Source organism: Equus caballus, chromosome 20, assembly GCF_041296265.1.
Source record: "Equus caballus isolate H_3958 breed thoroughbred chromosome 20, TB-T2T, whole genome shotgun sequence".
Taxonomy (NCBI): Eukaryota; Metazoa; Chordata; class Mammalia; order Perissodactyla; family Equidae; genus Equus; species Equus caballus.
Genome location: NC_091703.1, coordinates 25,758,357 through 25,776,691, shown reverse-complemented (window position 1 = coordinate 25,776,691; position 18,335 = coordinate 25,758,357). Strand labels below are relative to the sequence as shown.

General features: G+C 39.7%; 6 non-coding genes across 6 annotated transcripts; 3 read left to right on the top strand and 3 right to left on the bottom strand.

Moving 5' to 3' along the window:
* The first annotated feature begins 1,282 nt into the window (after positions 1 to 1,282).
* TRNAW-CCA (transfer RNA tryptophan (anticodon CCA)) lies at positions 1,283 to 1,354 on the top strand. The gene has a single exon. It is a non-coding gene; the product is annotated as a tRNA-Trp (tRNA).
* Positions 1,355 to 2,488: 1,134 nt separating this feature from the next.
* Positions 2,489 to 2,560, top strand: TRNAM-CAU (transfer RNA methionine (anticodon CAU)). The gene has a single exon. It is a non-coding gene; the product is annotated as a tRNA-Met (tRNA).
* A 1,582-nt stretch (positions 2,561 to 4,142) lies between these two features.
* Positions 4,143 to 4,215, bottom strand: TRNAR-ACG (transfer RNA arginine (anticodon ACG)). Its single transcript has one exon. It is a non-coding gene; the product is annotated as a tRNA-Arg (tRNA).
* A 320-nt stretch (positions 4,216 to 4,535) lies between these two features.
* TRNAS-AGA (transfer RNA serine (anticodon AGA)) lies at positions 4,536 to 4,617 on the bottom strand. Its single transcript has one exon. It is a non-coding gene; the product is annotated as a tRNA-Ser (tRNA).
* A 3,588-nt stretch (positions 4,618 to 8,205) lies between these two features.
* TRNAR-UCG (transfer RNA arginine (anticodon UCG)) lies at positions 8,206 to 8,278 on the bottom strand. The gene has a single exon. It is a non-coding gene; the product is annotated as a tRNA-Arg (tRNA).
* Positions 8,279 to 10,205: 1,927 nt separating this feature from the next.
* TRNAW-CCA (transfer RNA tryptophan (anticodon CCA)) lies at positions 10,206 to 10,277 on the top strand. Its single transcript has one exon. It is a non-coding gene; the product is annotated as a tRNA-Trp (tRNA).
* The last annotated feature ends 8,058 nt before the right edge of the window (positions 10,278 to 18,335 follow it).

Below are 18,335 nucleotides of genomic sequence, written 5' to 3'. Positions count from 1 at the left end.
CCATTTGGAGTTAATAGTAATTTCCAGATTCATCTGTAGTCCTCTCTGATTGTATCTGCAACCTGGCATGATAGCCATTTGTACTAAGTTTTTTATTTTCCTTATAAAAAAAGAATATTCTAACATCTGAAATAAGCCAGTTCATTTAATTCTGTTTGATGACACCAAACTCTAAATCTATGGAAGAAACTAACAATTGACAATTGTCAGGTTCCCTGACCACGACCCCACAGAGGGACTATGTTCGCTTGTTAACAAGGGAATACTGACATATAACCTACCAAGAGTACTCTGCTATCTACAAAAATCAAACTCACACTCCTTCAATCCGGTGTTTACGATCCTTTACAATTCCCAGCCCGAACCCTGGGCTCTAGAACGATTTTTCAAGATTAAGAAAGGGAAACTTTAATTTTCAGAGAAAGGTGCGTCTGTTTTACAGTAGTGGATCACTTTTCAGAATATCTCTTTCTAGGAGTTCCACTATTTGGGGAGATGGTCTGCGTGTAGATTTCAGGTCTCCAAAAAGTTTCGCTAAGATTCGAGGCCCCGGTCTCCAATTTCTTACACAGGCGCTTTAACCGGCCAAACCACGGTGCCAGAAAGACCTACCTGTTCCTGGAAAAATAGATTTCTTGCTCTTTTTAGGGGCAGTTTCAGACCCAGTCATCTGATTCTGAAGAACTCTGGTAGTATGAAATCAATCACGTTTCCGGAACTAAGGAGAGCCGAGGGTGCGGGGAGACGCAATTATCTGGGAAGATGGGATGCGGTACAAATCAAAAAGGCCAGCCCCCTCGTAAACTCGTTTTACTGAAATACTAGTTAGAATCTAGTCAGCTCTGGAAACAAATTCAAAACCCACCCTGGTCAGCGTCCCTGAACCCAGGATGTCGGGCGGGGGGAGGGCGAGGAAGGACACATCATTGTTCTTAGCTACCTTCCCTACCCGCACCCCGCCCCCGCTCCGAAGCAACTGACCTTAAACCGAACTTCTATATTTCTAAAAGGACAAAAACAAAAAAAACCTCAAAACGTCTCTTTTTAATAAATATGGAGAAAAATAGGGTAAAAAAAGAAGAATGAAATAGACCTGAGAGAACTGAAAATTGAAGCAATTCAGAGGCAGAGGGAATCAGGGAGTGACTGGATGGATAGAAGTTTTGATCTAGAAGGAGGCAGCCAGCCATTATTTTGTGTTCAGCTGCGCGGTCTTCACCGAGTAGCGAAAAGTAATTCCATAGATCAGGTTGACAGGTAAAGAAAGTTAGGGCCTCCGTAGGACCTCGTGGCGCAACGGTAGCGCGTCTGACTCCAGATCAGAAGGTTGCGTGTTCAAATCACGTCGGGGTCAATTATTTTAGCGTCTATGGGTGGGTACTGGTCTGTGAAGGGAAATGTAGACGAACTAAAACATCCTTTCCCTGCTTTCTCCGACCTTGGATGCCTTCCTTACAATGTCTTTAAAAAGTAAATAAATAAATAAGCAGGCATACACAGGAATATATAATATTGTTGTATTTGGGGGCTTATTTCTGGATGCGTAGAGACACTTTTCTCTTCTGTTGCAAAAGTTCTGAATGTCACTCTTCACCAATTCGTCCATGTTCCCAACCCTCCTGGCCTTCTCTCCACGCTCACTTCTGTGCTCGCGGACCCATCTCTTCATCCACAGCTCTCTCTCCAACCTTCAAAGCTTAGCAGATCTTCTCAGACACCTAGTCTGGTTCTAGTGGTGACCGAAACTCACCTACTTCACACCTGGGGCAGCTTTTCCTTGTCAGAGAGGTTACAGAGCAAGCACATCCTCGGCTCTCTGCGATTCCCTTACCCTGGCAAATCACAGGAGGAGTCAGTTCATTTCCAGAGGCAGAAAACCTGAACATAGGTTTTGTTCGTTTGCTTTTGTCAAATTGAGACCATAGAGAATGAACCTTGACATCAGAGAAAGTTAATCCTCTGGGCTAGAAGTTCCATCAACCCCTTAAAACTCTGTGTAAAAAAAAAATGTGCAAGAATATGTGTTTTTTTCATGCTTGGGGCTTAAGATTCTGCACCCCGCCCCCACCTCCCACCGCCGCCCCGAACACATTATGAACCATCACATTACAGCGTGGAAAAAAGGGACAGCACATTTGTTTCATCAGTCTATTATTTTGTATAACTTAGAATGACTTTAAAACATGACATTTGGGATATCAACAGGTCTTTGTTATAGATGTGACGTACGCATTCACATAGTACACAGTAACAGACATTATAATCATGTCTTTGTGCACCGAAGGAGGATATCCAAAATAACCTTTTTCCATTTCTTATTAACCGTTTTCTTAGTAGTTAGTTCAGGCTCATGGCCATCGCATTACAAAAGACAGATAATTGCTCTGGAAAAAAGAGAAGACATTTAATTCTACAGATTAAAAAAAAAAAAAAAAAAAAGACAAACCAGAGACAAGTGGAATTCTGACTGTAGGGTTCATCATCTAATAGCAGAGTGGCGCAGCGGAAGCGTGCTGGGCCCATAACCCAGAGGTCGATGGATCGAAACCATCCTCTGCTAGGTCTAGCCATCTTTTTCCCCTGAAAGAGATCTTCAGAGAAAGGAGGAGGAACCAAGTACAGTCCCCATGGGGACCTTTGGGGCAGGGAGCAGAGAGAGGGAAGAGGCTGTTGGTTTTTGTTACAAATCTTGTGAATGTTTGACTCTTTAAATTATATGTACGTAAAAAGGATAAAAATTAAAATATAACAAAATTTGGTGTGGGCCCTCTATCTTCCTTGGTGAGGTGTCAGTTAAGGTCTTTGACCCGTTTTTTTAAGCATAAAAAAGATGCCCTACATCATATGTCATGAGAAAAATGCAAATTATACAACAATGAGATTCCACTACACATCTGTTAGCATGTGCAAAATCCAGAACACTGACAACACCAGATGCTGGCGAGGATGTGGAGCAACAGGAAATCTCATTCATTGCTAGTGGGAATGCAAAATGGTACAGCCACTGTGGAACACAGTTTGGCAGTTTCTTAGAAAACTAAACATGCTCTTACCATACAATCCAGACATTGCACTTTTTGTTATTTGCTCAAAGGAATTGAAATTTATATCCACACAAAAACCTGCACATGGATGTTTATAGCAGCAACAATCATAATTGCCAAAACTTGGAAGCAGCAAGATGCCTTTCAGTGGGTGAATGGATAGATAAACTGTAGAACATCCAGACAACAGAGTATTATTCAGCATTAAAAAGAAGAGAGCCACTGAGCCATGAAAAAAATGGAAGAAATTTAAATGTATATTACTAAGTGAAAGAAGCCAATCTGAAAGGCTACATACTGTATAATTCCAACGACATGACATCTGGAAAAGGCAAAACTATGGAGACAGTAAAAGGATCAGGGTTGCTGGGAATTGGTGGGGGGAGGGAGGATGAATAGGCAGAGCACAGAAGATTTGTTAGGAAATGAAAATATCTTGCATGATACTACACTGACGGATATATGGCATGTATAATATATTTATATATGCATATAAATGTATATTTGCCCAAACCCATAGAATGTACAACACTAAGAGTGAACTGTAAGGGAACTATGGAGTCTGGGTGATTGTCATGTGCCAATGTGGGTTCATGAGTTGTAACAAATGCAGCACTCTGGTGGGCCACGTTGACAATGGGTGAGAATACACATATGTGAAGGCTTGTGTACCTTCCTCTCAATTTTGCTGTCAACCTATAACTGCTCTAAAAAAAAAAAATTAAATCTTAGAAAAAAGAGAGAGAGAGAAAGGGGAAAAAATTGCTATCTAGAAATCTTCTCCTTGTGAGATTCCCAATCTTAACTCTCATAGAGTGATGCATTTGAAAGGTCTTCTCGTATTTTTGTCATCTAATGTGAGGATTGGTCAATTTTGAAAACAGTCAATTTAGCGATGTGATTTAAAGAAAATTTATGTACGTAAAAGGAGAGTAGTAAACTATAGCTGGAGCCTGTATTATTAACATACTTGCAGTTTTGTGTAAAATGATATTATAGAACAGAATTAAAAATAAAAATATTTTTTAAAATATATAATACAGAGGCCTAGGAAAGATGGAATTTGTGGAATTCCACAAAGCATAACCAAAAAACCCTCGAGCCAGCCAGGAGTCGAACCTGGAATCTTCTGATCCGTAGTCAGACGCGTTATCCATTGCGCCACTGGCCCACCCACAGGCAGCATTTTACTTACACTTAGAGAAAAATGAAGTAGTCGAATTACTGTTACTCTAAATATGAATGTATGAAATCTTTTCTTTCAACTGCCTTTTTTCTGATCACCTAGGATTCGAACTCCAAAACATAAGAATTGAAACAAAACAAAGTTTTATTGGTTCCTTTGTTTTAGTTTACTCTTGCAGTATGATTCCTTCGTAGTCCAGGAGAACTCCATTTTGATGTAACTCGTAAAACATCTGAGAAAACGTTTAATATGGTTACATGGAGCTCGTAACCGAAAGTCAATTACACCGCGTAAAAGTCAACTTCCGTAGTCGGCAGGATTCGAACCTGCGCGGGGAGACCCCAATGGATTTCTAGTCCATCGCCTTAACCACTCGGCCACGACTACAGATGCTAGGCACTTTTCTCAATGTCCTCCATGTTACTATATACCATTTTTGCTACGCTACTTAAGGATTTAGTAATAGCAGAGGGCAAGACAAGGGATCCCAGGTCCCATTAATAAAACCGGAGAGCAATCAACAAATTTCAATTCCAGTATGGGGTAAGCTGAAAATGTTCTTTGGATCTTTTTTCAGAAAGCAAATCAGCGATATGTTGTTATAACTTTAAAAATCCTCATATTTTAGCCAGAGTAGGAAATTTTTCCTCAATAAATAATCTGACAACGATGTTCCTTATAGATATCGTATATCTTCAGACACCCAGTCCAGCGCCTGGAATACAGTAAGTGCTGGACAAATGTCAGCTGCTATTGTAACCATCATTTTTAAGTTCAAGAATGAGGAGCCACCAAAATGTTCCACAGAGAAGCCTATCTCCTGTCTCTTAGTAAAGCTCAAAATATTTTAAAGCAGCAGATAGAATGTTTTTGAGTGAAATAGGAAGGTAGAAAATATTTCTGAGAATCAAGTCCACTTTACTGCCTGGGGCCTTCTCTCACTACGGGAAGAACAACTGTATCAGACACTCCATGGATAATAGTTTAAAAATATTTGCAAAGACCACCTCTAAAGCAAGAACAGAACCCCAGGATCTCCACATTACTTAAACTACACAACCATTACCACAATCGTATCTGTATGTGTATGTGTGTAGGTATATTAGTGTGCAAGCAGGGGATTCTGTATTTGATCAATAGTTCCATTCTATCAACAGAAGGATAGGGCATGATTGATAAACCACTGCTTATGTGCTGATGGATTAGAAATCATCTCCAACCAAGGTCTCTCTTCTGGGCTCCAGAATGCACAATTGTCCTAGTTATTTCTTTTTTGCATATGCATGGGCATCTCAAAAGCAATACATCCCAAAATGAATGCTCCATCCTTTCCCCCTCAAACTTGAACCTCCTCCAACAACCCAAATTTTTGACAGGAGCACCCAGGTACCAACACCAAAGACTTTGAACTCCCCTTCTCCTTCTTCCTCTCCTTGACGCTCTACCTACAGGCCAGAGGTTAACCAGACCTTCAATTCAGCCTCCTAATTATTTCTCAAATCTGGTTCTTCCTCCCAAACCTCAGGCCCATTTTGTTAGACCAGGTTCTTGCAGTTTCTCATAGGAGTTATTGCAACAACTTCTTAGAAGTCTTTTGGCCTCCGATCCCTCATCCGTGAACTGACTCATTCATTTCTTCGTTCTTTCAATAATTTTATTCTGAGCACAATCACAGCAGAAGCGCTTTGCCAGGTGCTGCTCATTCAATGGAGAACAAGAAAAATATGGCCAACCCTTTGAGGGATTTCTAGAGTAAACAATTACAGAAGTGAACATTTAGAATTGAGTATGGCGAGAGAGCTCCAATGTGCCATCGTAGCCCATAGGAGGAGTGCGAGATCCCAATCGTGATCATCTTAGGTGGTTGCCTGACAAGTCATTCATCAGACTCCAAGGGTTCTGAAGAAAAGTTCCAGTTCTACCTTCATTATCTCTGAATGGGTAAATGAGTACTCAATAAATATACGGAATGAGTCGTGTTAAGTTCAGATCTAAAGGATGTGTGGGAATGGACCAAATTGGAGAGAGAAGTTGTATTCTAGACCTAAACTTCACAGAACATGAGAGAAACTGAAGAAAGTTTTGTCCTGCTGGAATATTAATTTTTGAAGGAGTACTGGGAGGGGCACCAATGAGAGATAACACCAGAGATGTAGTTTAAGACAGATTATGCAGGTAGGGCTATGTCAGCACCAACTGGTGTTCATCCGAGAATGTAAATCTGATTGTGTCTCCTCCCTCCTTTAGTCTTTAAAGGTACTCTGGCTTACAGGAAAGATCACAAATGGCATAGGAGGCCCTCATCATAGGCATTTGTCAAGACTTCTCAGCTCCCTCTCTGGCCACTCTGTCAAGGGAGCCTGGGACTCCTGAGGCAAGGAAGGATCTTTCATTCCTCACATGGCACTAGTTTCTTCATGCTGACCTTCTGCCTTGTCTCCTTGGAGCCCTGTGCTCTTCCTTCAAGGCCTTTGTTTAAATAGGACAGCTTCTACCAAGCCTTTTTTAAAAGTTCAAACTTTTATTATAAACATTTTCAAACATATAAAATAATTGAAAGAATAGGGAATTATCTGTATAGCCACCACCCAGATTCAACAGTTGTTAACATTTTGCCATATTAGTCTTATCTACTTTTTTCTGCTGAATCAAATGAAATTCATTTGCAGACATCATGACACATCACACTTATGTACATAAACGTGTGTTGCCTAAACACATCTTATAAAACCACAATATCAGTATCATAACTAAAAAATCGGGCATTCTTTATAAAAACATGTAATGTCCAGTCCTTATTTAAATTTCTCTAATATGTCTTTTGGAGCCAGTTTTTCTAGCCAGGATTCAATCAAAGTTCATTCATTGCATTTGGTTGTAATGTTTCCTTGATTCCTTTTAGTTTAGAGCAGTCTCCCAGGTTTTATTGCTGTTGTTGTTTTGACATTGACTTTTTTAAAAGTCCAAGCCAATTGTCTCGTAGACTGTCCCACGATCTGGATTTGTCTCATTGTTTCCTCATGGCAACTTTTAATTTATTCCTCTACTCTAAACTAGAAGTTAAGTCTAAAGGATTGATTAGATCCCTTTGATTGATTAGATTAGATTCAGGTTAAAAAATTGGGGCTTGACCCTGTGTACTTGATACAGTACTTCACATCAGGAGGCCCTTGTCAGGATATCCTGCTGATACAGAGGATAAAATGGTGCTTTGGCACCATGCACATATTTCCTAGTAACCTTTCTTAAGGGTTTTAAGATCGTTAATGCTCTTTGCCTGAGTTTATTGTTTCTCTGGGGATTGCAGATGAGGAGTCTTCTAATTCTACCATTTTCCTTTTCTCAAACATGTTGATCTTTTTCGTGCCTTTCCCCTCCCCCAGTCTTCCCTAGGCTGCTTCACATTCCCCGTTATAACAATCCTGGAATGCAGGTAGGTTGGCGCTAAATAGTGAGGGCTCTGTCCAAGGTGTTTGCACTGTCGTGGAGTGGGCGGGAAGAACCTGAGAGACGTTGTGCAGCCTCTAACGTCCGTAGTAGTTCTCACACTCGAGTGTGCATAGGACTCACTTGGATAGCTGGTTGGAACCCAGATTCCCAGGCCTCACCCCCAAAGATTCTAATTTTGTAGTTCGAGGGTAGCACTGATAGAGAAGAGGGACTGGCTGGGCCTTTGCATTTCTAAGAAGCTCCTAGGTACTGCCACTGGTCCGCGGACTAAATTTTGAGTTGCGCCGATTCGGAGAATGGACAGTGTGCTGATATTGTGGAGAGATAGAGAGAGATAAACACTTGGAGAGGAAAAAGAGGAAAACAAAGGAAGGAGTGTGGAGGAGAAATACATGGAAGATGAAACCATTAAGTTGAAGTGAAAAGATCATGTCTGATTACCTATTTTAACCGAGAAAATAGAAGCATTAAGTGGCAGAATGAATATTTTGGGGCATCTCGAATTGAAATAAATCAGCCCCACAGCAACCACGAAGGGATTCGAACCCTCAATCTTCTGATCCGAAGTCAGACGCCTTATCCATTAGGCCACGTGGTCCTTCCCTGGGACAAGTGGTGTGTGGGAAATTTGTTGAAAGACAATCTAGGCGCTATAACTTTAATATAGTGAAATTATTACTGTAAGCCAAGGCATTTCCAGCACCTAAAAAAATCTTATTCTAGTTGGGGAAGCAAGTTGAATCTAATGGTCAAAAATACTGTAAAGTTATAACCGAGATAACTACCAAGCAGAGGAACGTGATGCTACAATAACTAATAATAGAGGGCTTTATCTTTTGTTGGGAATCGAGGAGAAAGGCCAGAACCAGGAAGGAACGCTTGAGCTGAGAGCTGAAGCAGAAGCCAGCGGATTGCTTTATGTACCCAGGGAGCCAAAGTTGCCTTCTAGTGCTTTCTGGTAAAGATTGTGGACTAAACACAAGAATTTACTTTGCGCACTCCAGAAATCCCGCTCTAAAATGTAATTTCAAACAGGGCAAAAAATTCTGGAGACGACATACCAGCAACAAAATTTTGTAATTTGGAAAGCCGATTAAGATGCGATAGTTGCTTTGTCAGACCTGAGAAAGCTGAATTCTAAACAAGTAGTTTGGGAAAAGCAAAGAGGCAGTTAGATGTACACCACAGAACCTCCACCGTCATCCCCCATGCCACGTTCAGGAATTGTCAGCAGTAGCTTCGCCCGGAAACTGCCTGTTAGGAGCTCAGTTGTGTCGTCCCCTCACCTTCATAGTTTGAAGCCCTAACCCCAGTACCTCAGAATGTGACTGTATTCAGAGATAGGGCTTTTAAAGCTGTAAAGTAAAATGAGGTCATATGGGTGGGCCCTGGTCCAATATTTCTGGTGTCCTTATAAAAAGGGATTAGGGCACAGCCGCACAGAGGAAAGACCACGTGAAGAAAGGGAGAAGACGGCCATCTGCCAACCTGCTGACAGGACAGAGCTCAGACTTCTAGCCTTCAGAACTGTGAGAAGATAAATTTGTTGCTTAAGCCCCCCAGCCTGTGGTACTTCGTTACGGCGGCCCTAGCAAACTCATACATTGCCCCTCCTCCATCGCCGAAGAGGACAAAGTGTATTTTCTTCAGAGAGGAAAGTATCTGGTCTCTAGGCTGGACCAGTGATTCTCAAATTCCCACCCCCCCCGCCATTACAATCACCTGGAGGACTTGTTAAAACACACACTGCCGGGACCTGCCCCCAGAATTTCAGATTCATTTGGTCTGGGATGTGGCAGAGAATTTGCACTGCTAACAAGTTCCCCCCGATACTGATGCTTCCGGTCCCGAGAGCACTTTTTGAGTACCACTGGGCTGGGGGAAGATCATGCACAGGGCTAGTAGAAAATGATAAGAGCTCAATAAATATTAGCGATTTGCTCTGAGTTGTTGAGAGCTATGAATGGCACGGCTACACTATTAGAGACCAGAAGGCTCACGGATTCCAAACGAGAAGTGAGGGTTTCCGGAAGACCTGCCAGTTGCGCTAGGGTTTGGCGGATCAGCAGCCTTCCCCCAGGTTGAGAAGGGGCGGGGCGTGTGCTGAGAAAGGAGGGGGGTGGGGGATGGGGGGCAAGGCTGGGAGTCTGCTTCACAAGAGGGAGTAATCTAGTGAATTTACAGGAAAAGCAGTAGTTCAAACTTCGTAGTCATTCTTATTCCTGTTTCACTGGGGATATAAACCCAATACGTACACCACTTTTCTCAAAGCAGGAACGTTTCGACAATTGGAAAGATTGAACGTGAAAAACCACTGGGTTTTCCCCATATGGAGCATTTGGGTTTGAGGGTTAATATTTAATCAGGTCAATCCTTTATCTTTCTCAACGGAGTATTAGCGAAGCTGTGGATAGTGGGGAGAAGAATGATCAAATCTACCAATAAAAAAAAAATCTTTAGAACCCTGGGGAGAGGAGAAAGGATTACTTAAATCCTAATACAGAAGAAAAACAGCTTGTACCCGTGACCTCGTGGCGCAACGGTAGCGCGTCTGACTCCAGATCAGAAGGTTGCGTGTTCAAATCACGTCGGGGTCAATTGTTATCACCTTTTTGGGAGGGAGAGAAGTGAAAAGCAGGGCGACTTGCCTCAGGTATGTATCGTTGACCTTGAGAGCAGTCAAGGTTTCCAAGACCGAGTTGAGACAAAGAGAACAGATTATCTGCTCTTATCAGCTGTTCAATGGGATGCATTTGTGATTCCACTTTTGCCCTTAGCTTGCCATTGGAATTCTAAAACGGGGGAACGAATTGCCCCAATGGGCAGTGCATCTTTTGCAAATTTCTTCAACGGAGAGATTTAATTTAAACACTCTCCTCTTTGGCATCAGGGAATGCAGTCTTCTGGTTTCCCTTTCTTCTCTGATCGCTTCTTCTCCCATCCTTTCTATGAGGATCAAGGCTGCCCCAGGGAGAGAAGCCCAAGGCATCCTGGCCTACACGCAGATCTATAAAAGAGCATGTTACTGTATCTAGCCAGTAACAATTTGGTGAGCCTGCCAGGAGGTTTTGCCTGTGGCTTCGTGGCCCTGGGTCACTGGGATTTGCTGGAAAGCAGTCCAGCAGCTGCCTAGGTGACTTGCACTATGGACTACCCCCAGTAGTTTCCATCTGACTTGGCACTGCTGACCATAGGCTCATTTTCTTATGGTGAGGAAACAGCCTCTAGATTTGTTTGTTTGTTTGTTTTTGTTTCTGGTGAGTCATGGACTCAATCTGCAATAGGGTAAGTCACCTTAGGGACACCTGTGAACTTCCTTCCCCTCCATCCAGGGTCCTTCCATTATGGCAGGGCCCTCTGTGGTCCCTTCCATTCTCAGAGAGGCTGTCTGGGTGCACGTTCAGAGTGGGAAGAATTGCAGGGCTTTCTACCCTAAATCTTGGAACCAGTTCACTGGTGTCTGGTTTTTCTGTGTCTGGATCTGTGTATCTGTCCATCTCTGTGTCTGTTCTTTTAAGAAAAGTGTTAACATGGGAGGTGCTGCATCTAGTCCACCTAAGAGCCCCTTGGGAAAAGTTTTGACTGATTGGTTGACCTGTAGTTATAAGCTAATGTCTAAAAATGAATGATTGTCTTTTGTAACACCAATTGACCACATTATTCTTTATAGACTCTGGAGAGAAAAGGGTCAAACAATGGATCCTTAAGTTGGAAAAACTTTTAGAAAGCTCTCATCATAAACAGCTGTTTTATTGGTACCTATGAAAACACCAAATTAAAAGGAAAATACAATGACTAGTCTTACAAACTTAATCAAACTTGGGGGGGTCTCAGCTTCTTCTCATGGTCTTACAGAAGCTGATAAAAAGATTATGTTAACAAAGAGAAATCAGAAACGGAAGAGTCACAGGACTCGTCCCAACAAGATGAAAATCTTTAGCTATTAAGAAGGAAAATGGGATGAATAGAACAGATATAAATAAAGTTAAAACAAAGGTTTTAATAAAACACAGCCTAAGGTTGGGTGGGCTAAAGGGACCCCCCCCCCCCGCCGCCTTTGGCCCCTCTAACGTTAAAGGGCATCAGACAAACCTGTCCTATTAACTCCAGTTTGAAAAAATTTAAAGAGTCAGAAGGCAGAAATCACAGTGAGAAACATGACCAGCAATTGTTTGGGGCAATAGTTAGGTTGCTCAGGTTGATAAGACTATACAGATTAAAGTGTTTAAGCTAACATTATATGAAGAGGTTATGTCAACTTTGCCTGTATGGTTTTTTTGGAAACAGATGTTCCCTCTGGCCAGAAAGGCTTCCCGTACACAGTATTGTAATACCAAACTTGCTAATGAAATTCTAATATAAGTTATAATTAGAGGTATAAAAATTGATAAAATTAAAATAAAATTTTATAAAAGTTCGTATATTTAAATGGAGCAATTTCAGTTTACCGAAACTGGTGTATTTACATACGCAATTGGAAAAAGCCAGTTACAAAGTTAAACAACAAATAGGAAGCCTATTTTAATCATTTGAGGCTTCTAAATGAAATTGGAAATACTTTACTGTCTCTTTAGAAGAAAATAATTAAATAATTAAACATGCCAGCAGCCAAAGCCAAATCTGTTGCTCCTCTCTCTTCTCTTACTGAGTGTCCCCACTTCAATTTCCCCGAAATTCCTGATCTAAAAGTAAAGAGTGGAAATAAGTAAACTTTTGAGATAACTTAGAATTTTAATGGCCGTTCTGGGAAAGCTGTGTTTCAGATGAGTCCACCTTTAAGAGCCACCCTTGGAAGAGAGGATTCACAATTTCTCATAATGGAATGCAGTCTTTGATTAATATGCAAAAGCTACTAAAAGACAAAGTTATTTAACATGATATAAAATGATCTTTGGAAAATGAAAGCCTGGATAAGTTTGCTGGTTTGATTGAAAATAGGCATATCTTTAGAGCTATCAGCATTGGATATGATGAAGACATACAGCCTGGGTTTACTGGTCAAATGAGCTCTTGTTATCTCTGTTACAAAATCTGTCAGCAAAAGAAATAACCGAAAGTAATAGCTGATTTTATTTGCTGTCTCATGAAGATTTTGTAGACCATCTAAATATACTTGTTGAAGACAGGTAAACTAAATAAATGTAAAAGAACATAAGTTTTTGGAGAAACTGTCTAACAATAATTATGTGTTATAGTGTATGCACTTAAAACAATTTAAGATAATGGCTAACTGCCTTAGTGTCACACAAAGTCTTTGAGGGTAATCTAAGCATAATTGCTGAAAAAAATAGTTGAGATAAATAAAAATTTAGATAATTAAAAATAAATAAAAATGAATGTTTTTGAGTACAATAATTATGTTTTATGGTCTGTATACTTAAAAACCAGCTCCCAATTTTTTTTTGATAACTTAGAACTTTAGAGTTCTACTAAATTAAGTTAAATGATAAAATCTATTGAGTATCTGGGAATTTTCTCATAGGATGGAACATTAAAACATTGTTGTTGAACATGTCTAAGTTTATCTACTTTTGGCGTCTTATTACAGAGACACGAACAAGTGTTTGGGTCTTAGTAAACACGCCTTGTGTTTTCTTACCATGAAACAACAGGCTTCTAAAAATTATGAAAACTGTTTAAAATCTTGATATAAAAGACAGTTCACAATTGCTTACCTTTTTGGTTTTTACTAGGGTCTGTAAGGTTTAAAGATTCTAATTAATATATGTAATTAAAGCTGCTAGAAATTAATAAGACAAACATCTTTGTATTCAAGAAAAGTAAAATGTATGTTTTCAGTAAAGAAAGTATAAAGAATAGAAGTATTTTTGTTTGTTGGGTTAAAAAAGATAAATTTATCCCAAAGTACTAGGGGAAAAAAGAAAACATGGGACAAATTCTGAATGTAAAAAATAAGTGACAGAAATTTGTCAAAGTAAAACTTTGAGAAGTTTTGTGCATGGTCAAGTTGGCTGAGGCTAAATAAATGAGTTTCAATATGAAAAGTAAATTGGTGCAAAAATAAGAATTTCGTTTTCTCTCTCAAAGGATAATTTACTTGAACTTGTGGTCTGTTCATGATAAAAAGGTTATAAAAAGTTTTTCTTTATTTTTGAGTAATTTTTGACAAGCTTCCGCCCCCAAAAAAATTTCAAGTACTGAATAAAAGTGTTCTTTTGATCTGGAGGGGGAAAGAGAGTTTCTTTGGGAATTTTCAGAGTGCCCCTGAGACTTCTTGGAGAGATTTGCTCTCTTCCTATAAGGAAGAAAATACTGAATTAATTAGGCTTATATGGCTTGTTAAATTACATGGGAAACATTATCAAATAAGTGATAATAAACTTTCTTGAGTGGTATTATGTGAGTAAATGCTATTGATATAGGTGTTTAAAAATTATATAACATTCCTAAAATTCTGATCTGTCCTGGTTATCAGCCATAATTCTAGTTATTTTAAAGTGTTGTATGTCACAGAAATGCTCAAGTGTCTTTGTAAATTGCCACTTTAAAATGTTTTGTTATTTGTAGACAGTTGCTGTTTTACTTTGATGTCTTTGCAAAATATGTTTCATCTTCAGAAAAATTTATGAAAAGGACTCTGGCACTTACTCTAGAGTACAGGTTTCTAATAAATTTTCAGATTATAAAACTGAGCTGGATAAGAAATTACATAACTGTAACTAAAAAACTGATGGCTTTCTGGAAACTGCCAACAGATCAAGAGCTGGTTACATAAAATTAAATAAATTAATAGAGATGATTATAACTTTATGACTTTCGTTTAAAATATTGTTTATTTGTTGATGTTTTGTTTTTTTTCAGATTTAAGGAAAACGTTTTCTCTTTTCTCTCGTGCTATGACTTATAGCAATTTGTAAGCAAAATTGAGGCATTTATCTTTTTCTTCCTATCTAATCCCTCCAGAATTTGGAAACTTAGTGAGTGAGTATTATTTTTGTGTCTCTATAATTATTTGTTCAATAAGTTCAATAAGAAGTGTGCTCCTTCTAACAGGACACGATTGGAAACGCTGCTTATATTACCAAGGCTTTGACTGGAATTTCATATTTGAGAAAAACATACAGACTCAAATATGACAAAATAGCTTTTGAGGAATAAAGGTTGACTTTCTGGAATAAAGCTGCTTAGAAATCTTGGCCTGCTACCTTGCTTACAGAGTTCCCAGTAACCTGGTAAGATTGAGTAAAGGGGTGTCACTCCCTCCGGTAAGTGCAAAGAACCCCAGGATATTTTGGGGGCCTCAGAAGAGAGGAATCCACCCACATCTGTAGGTATTACAGGCAGAACCTGATGACAAGTTCTTGGTCTGGCTTTCCTGGCCTTGAGAGGCCTTTAAAGTTCAGTCTGATGTTCCTTATAAAAAGTTCCAGCAAAGCAGATTTAAAAGAGCTTCTATGATCAATTGCTATTGTTGCTGTACTTATGTAAATAATTAGGCCAAATTTGTTGAAATTAGACTTATTTTGCAAACGAGTTAGTCTTAATTTGACTGTGCCTGGTAAAATTGAGGATGATTTTAGAAAGAAACATTATGTTTTAATAGAAACTATAATGCACATTTATAAATATTGGATTTGGGTTCTTTCAATTGTCTTTGAGGTTGTTGTTTTATATCCGTTAACTGAACTGGATCCTGAATTCTTCTAGTCTCCTGAAATATCTGGAAACAAATCTCCAAACTAACATTTTCCATCATTTTCATTTGAAGTCATTGAAAACAAAATCTTCCCTTTTTCCTGAAGTCTTGCAAACTGAAGCTGGAGGACTTGATATAAACTTAAAAAGATTCATGCCTACTGCTATGTAAGCCACTCAGAAAGATACCTGAGTGCCTGATGACATCATTAGAGACATTTCAAACTGCAAATGATTCTTTGACTCTGACTTCTAGGAATCTTGATTGATTGCTCCCTAGGCTCAGGAGCTGGCTTATAATTTGCTCCAAGCATTAACATTGTTTTTTTTTTCTTTTTGTTTCTCTAGAAATGCTTCTTATTAAATATCTGGTTATTTACTTATATGATACAGGCCTAGCTTAGGGAGCCCACATGAATCTCTACCTTATTAAAAGACTGGTTCAATGAGATGGAACAACTTACTCCCCAACTCAGCAAGAAATAGCTAGATCGGTTATTGCTCCAAATCCCTCAAGACTGAGGAATGAACATAAAATAGGGGGGAATTGATACTGGCCTGATATGGATTCCCCTACATTAAACCCAGATTATATGGGGTTAAAACCAAAGCACTCATCTCCTTTCCCTGCTTACTCCCTGGCTTCCTGGCACCAGAATCCACTATCCACCATGGAGACAAATGACGAAGGACACACACTTTCAGATTTCCTCACAAGGCCAAATGCAGGCTAGTAAGAAAGTGCTGACCAGCAAGGTCACAGACTCACCTCTTCCCTACAAGTACCACATTCCTGACAAATCTTTAAAACCCCTGACCTCCCATCTTTTGGGGAGATGAGATGAGACAAATTTGAGGGCTCACTCTCATCTCCTAGTTGATGTCACTCAAAATAAAAACCCCTTCCTTACCATAACTAGTGTTCCAGTTTTTGTTTGGCCCCTCTTGCATGGTGGGTAAAGAACATGTGTATGTAGCCAGTAGCAAAGAGAGGACAGGTTGTACACTATTAACTTTACCATGGCTTTGCTAAACGCTTTTTCAGAGATAGCAAAGTTGTAGCATACTGGCTGGAAAACTCAGAGAAAAATGACTCGAAATCATTCCTTATCATAAATGCCCTTCTTTCTTCATTTCCCATAAAACGAACCTATGCAACTGTAAGGGAGAAGGAAATAGTCTCCTATCCTTCTAGGTTCTTCTGGCTGGTCAAAGAATTAAATTTACATGAGACAGAATAATAGGAGAAAGCTAAACAAGTTTAACAATATACATACATAAATAAAACCCAGGAAACTTAGTAACTCACCAAAATTACTGAAGCCACCACCTTAGATACCATCTTCACCTAAAGACAAAGGAGGATGTTAGGGAATAGTAAGGCAGGTAAGGGAGGTTATCAGGCAAAGCTCAGTAATGACAGTATGTTTCTTATGCTGATTTAAGGCATTGCCTTCTCCATTGGTAAGAGTTTCTAGAGTTTTAGTCGTCTTCCTCTTCCTGGTACTGAGAGAGAGAGACAGCCTTACAAGTGGAGATTTTCCTTACAAACTTAAATGTCTCTTACACAAGGGTAACTTCTGCTTGGTTTTCAGAACTTCCCTTGTGTCTACTGTTTCTTAAAAATAATCAGCCTAAAAGAATACTTATGCCAAAAAAGGCATATTTTGGGGTGGCAAATTCTGTTGCCCTTCATCTAGTGCTAAACATATAGTAGGAAATGCTTAAATATCTGTTCATTGGAATAAGAATAGAATAAAAGAAAGCAGGATGGCTTAATGCATGTTACATTGTTTCTTATAACTTATGATTTCTCTTTATTGTGAAAGATAAAGTGAATAGTTAACTGTAATTGTTGGGCTTTTGCAATGTGACACAGAATAACATGTAGGAATCATCTTTCAAAAATACCCTTGGGCACTTCATTAGGCTTTATCATAATCTGAATGAAATATCCCTTAAGACCACCTACTTTCTTTTCCCAATAGTGTTAAAGAGAAATTGCACTGGACACTTGTTAAAAACGGTAAGACAGAGCTACTATAGTAGGGGAGAGAGAATTCAATACACAACTGAGCTCAACTCCAAATAATAGCAAGGACAGATGGGGATTTACAGCAAGTAGGAAGAGTAAGGGGGTCAATGCGTGGACAATTACAAAAAGGAGCTTGATTAGATAGCAAGGGTGGAGGGATTCTCAATAAACTGGCTTAGCAGGATTCTTGCTAAAACCGAACTCAACAGGCCAAAGTCAAGGCCTAGCCCAGAAGAGGCAAAGCCACGTACCTGAGGGTTACTGTAGGTATTAAATCAATTTGCTGTTTTCCTGTTTAACTTGAGGGGTTACTGAGGGGATCTCAAGGATTTGTGAGCTTGTTTTCCAGAGGATTTCTGAACTTGCTTTGCAGAAGAAAGAGAATGCCTTTGGGAGGTTATGATCACCAGATGGCTGGCCCTCAGCAGGCATTGAGGCTCAGAAGTCAGATTGTTCAGGAGTTTATCAAGAGTAACCCCTTTGTTTCCCCGAAGATCCTCCTGCCAAGCCCCTCAGCTCTATAACCCACCCCTGATTTCTGTTCTTGGGGAGGCAGATTTGAGTGAACTCAGGCTCCTGCCTACTTGTTTTGGCCAATTCAAATAAATCACTCTCCATCTTCAAGCACTGATGCCTCAGTGTTTGGCTTGCTGCCCATCAGGCACACAGACTTGAGATTAAGAGGTTTGGCATCAGAGGGCTCAGAGGAGCCTGACTAAAGTTTGGTCAAAGAAGAAGTCCTTGTAAATGGTATGTTACTGGGTCCCCTTCTTATTACTAAGTCACCCTTTAGAGAACCTCATGACCAGGATCAAGATGACCTTAACTGTGGCTATGAATATTCCTGTTGATAAGAAATTTCACATGTTGAGGTGTATGGGGTAGCTATTCTGGTTTAACCCTGATTTGGCCTGCACTAAAGAAGCCTTGTAACCTGTCAAACATGTATTGTACATCTGCTTTA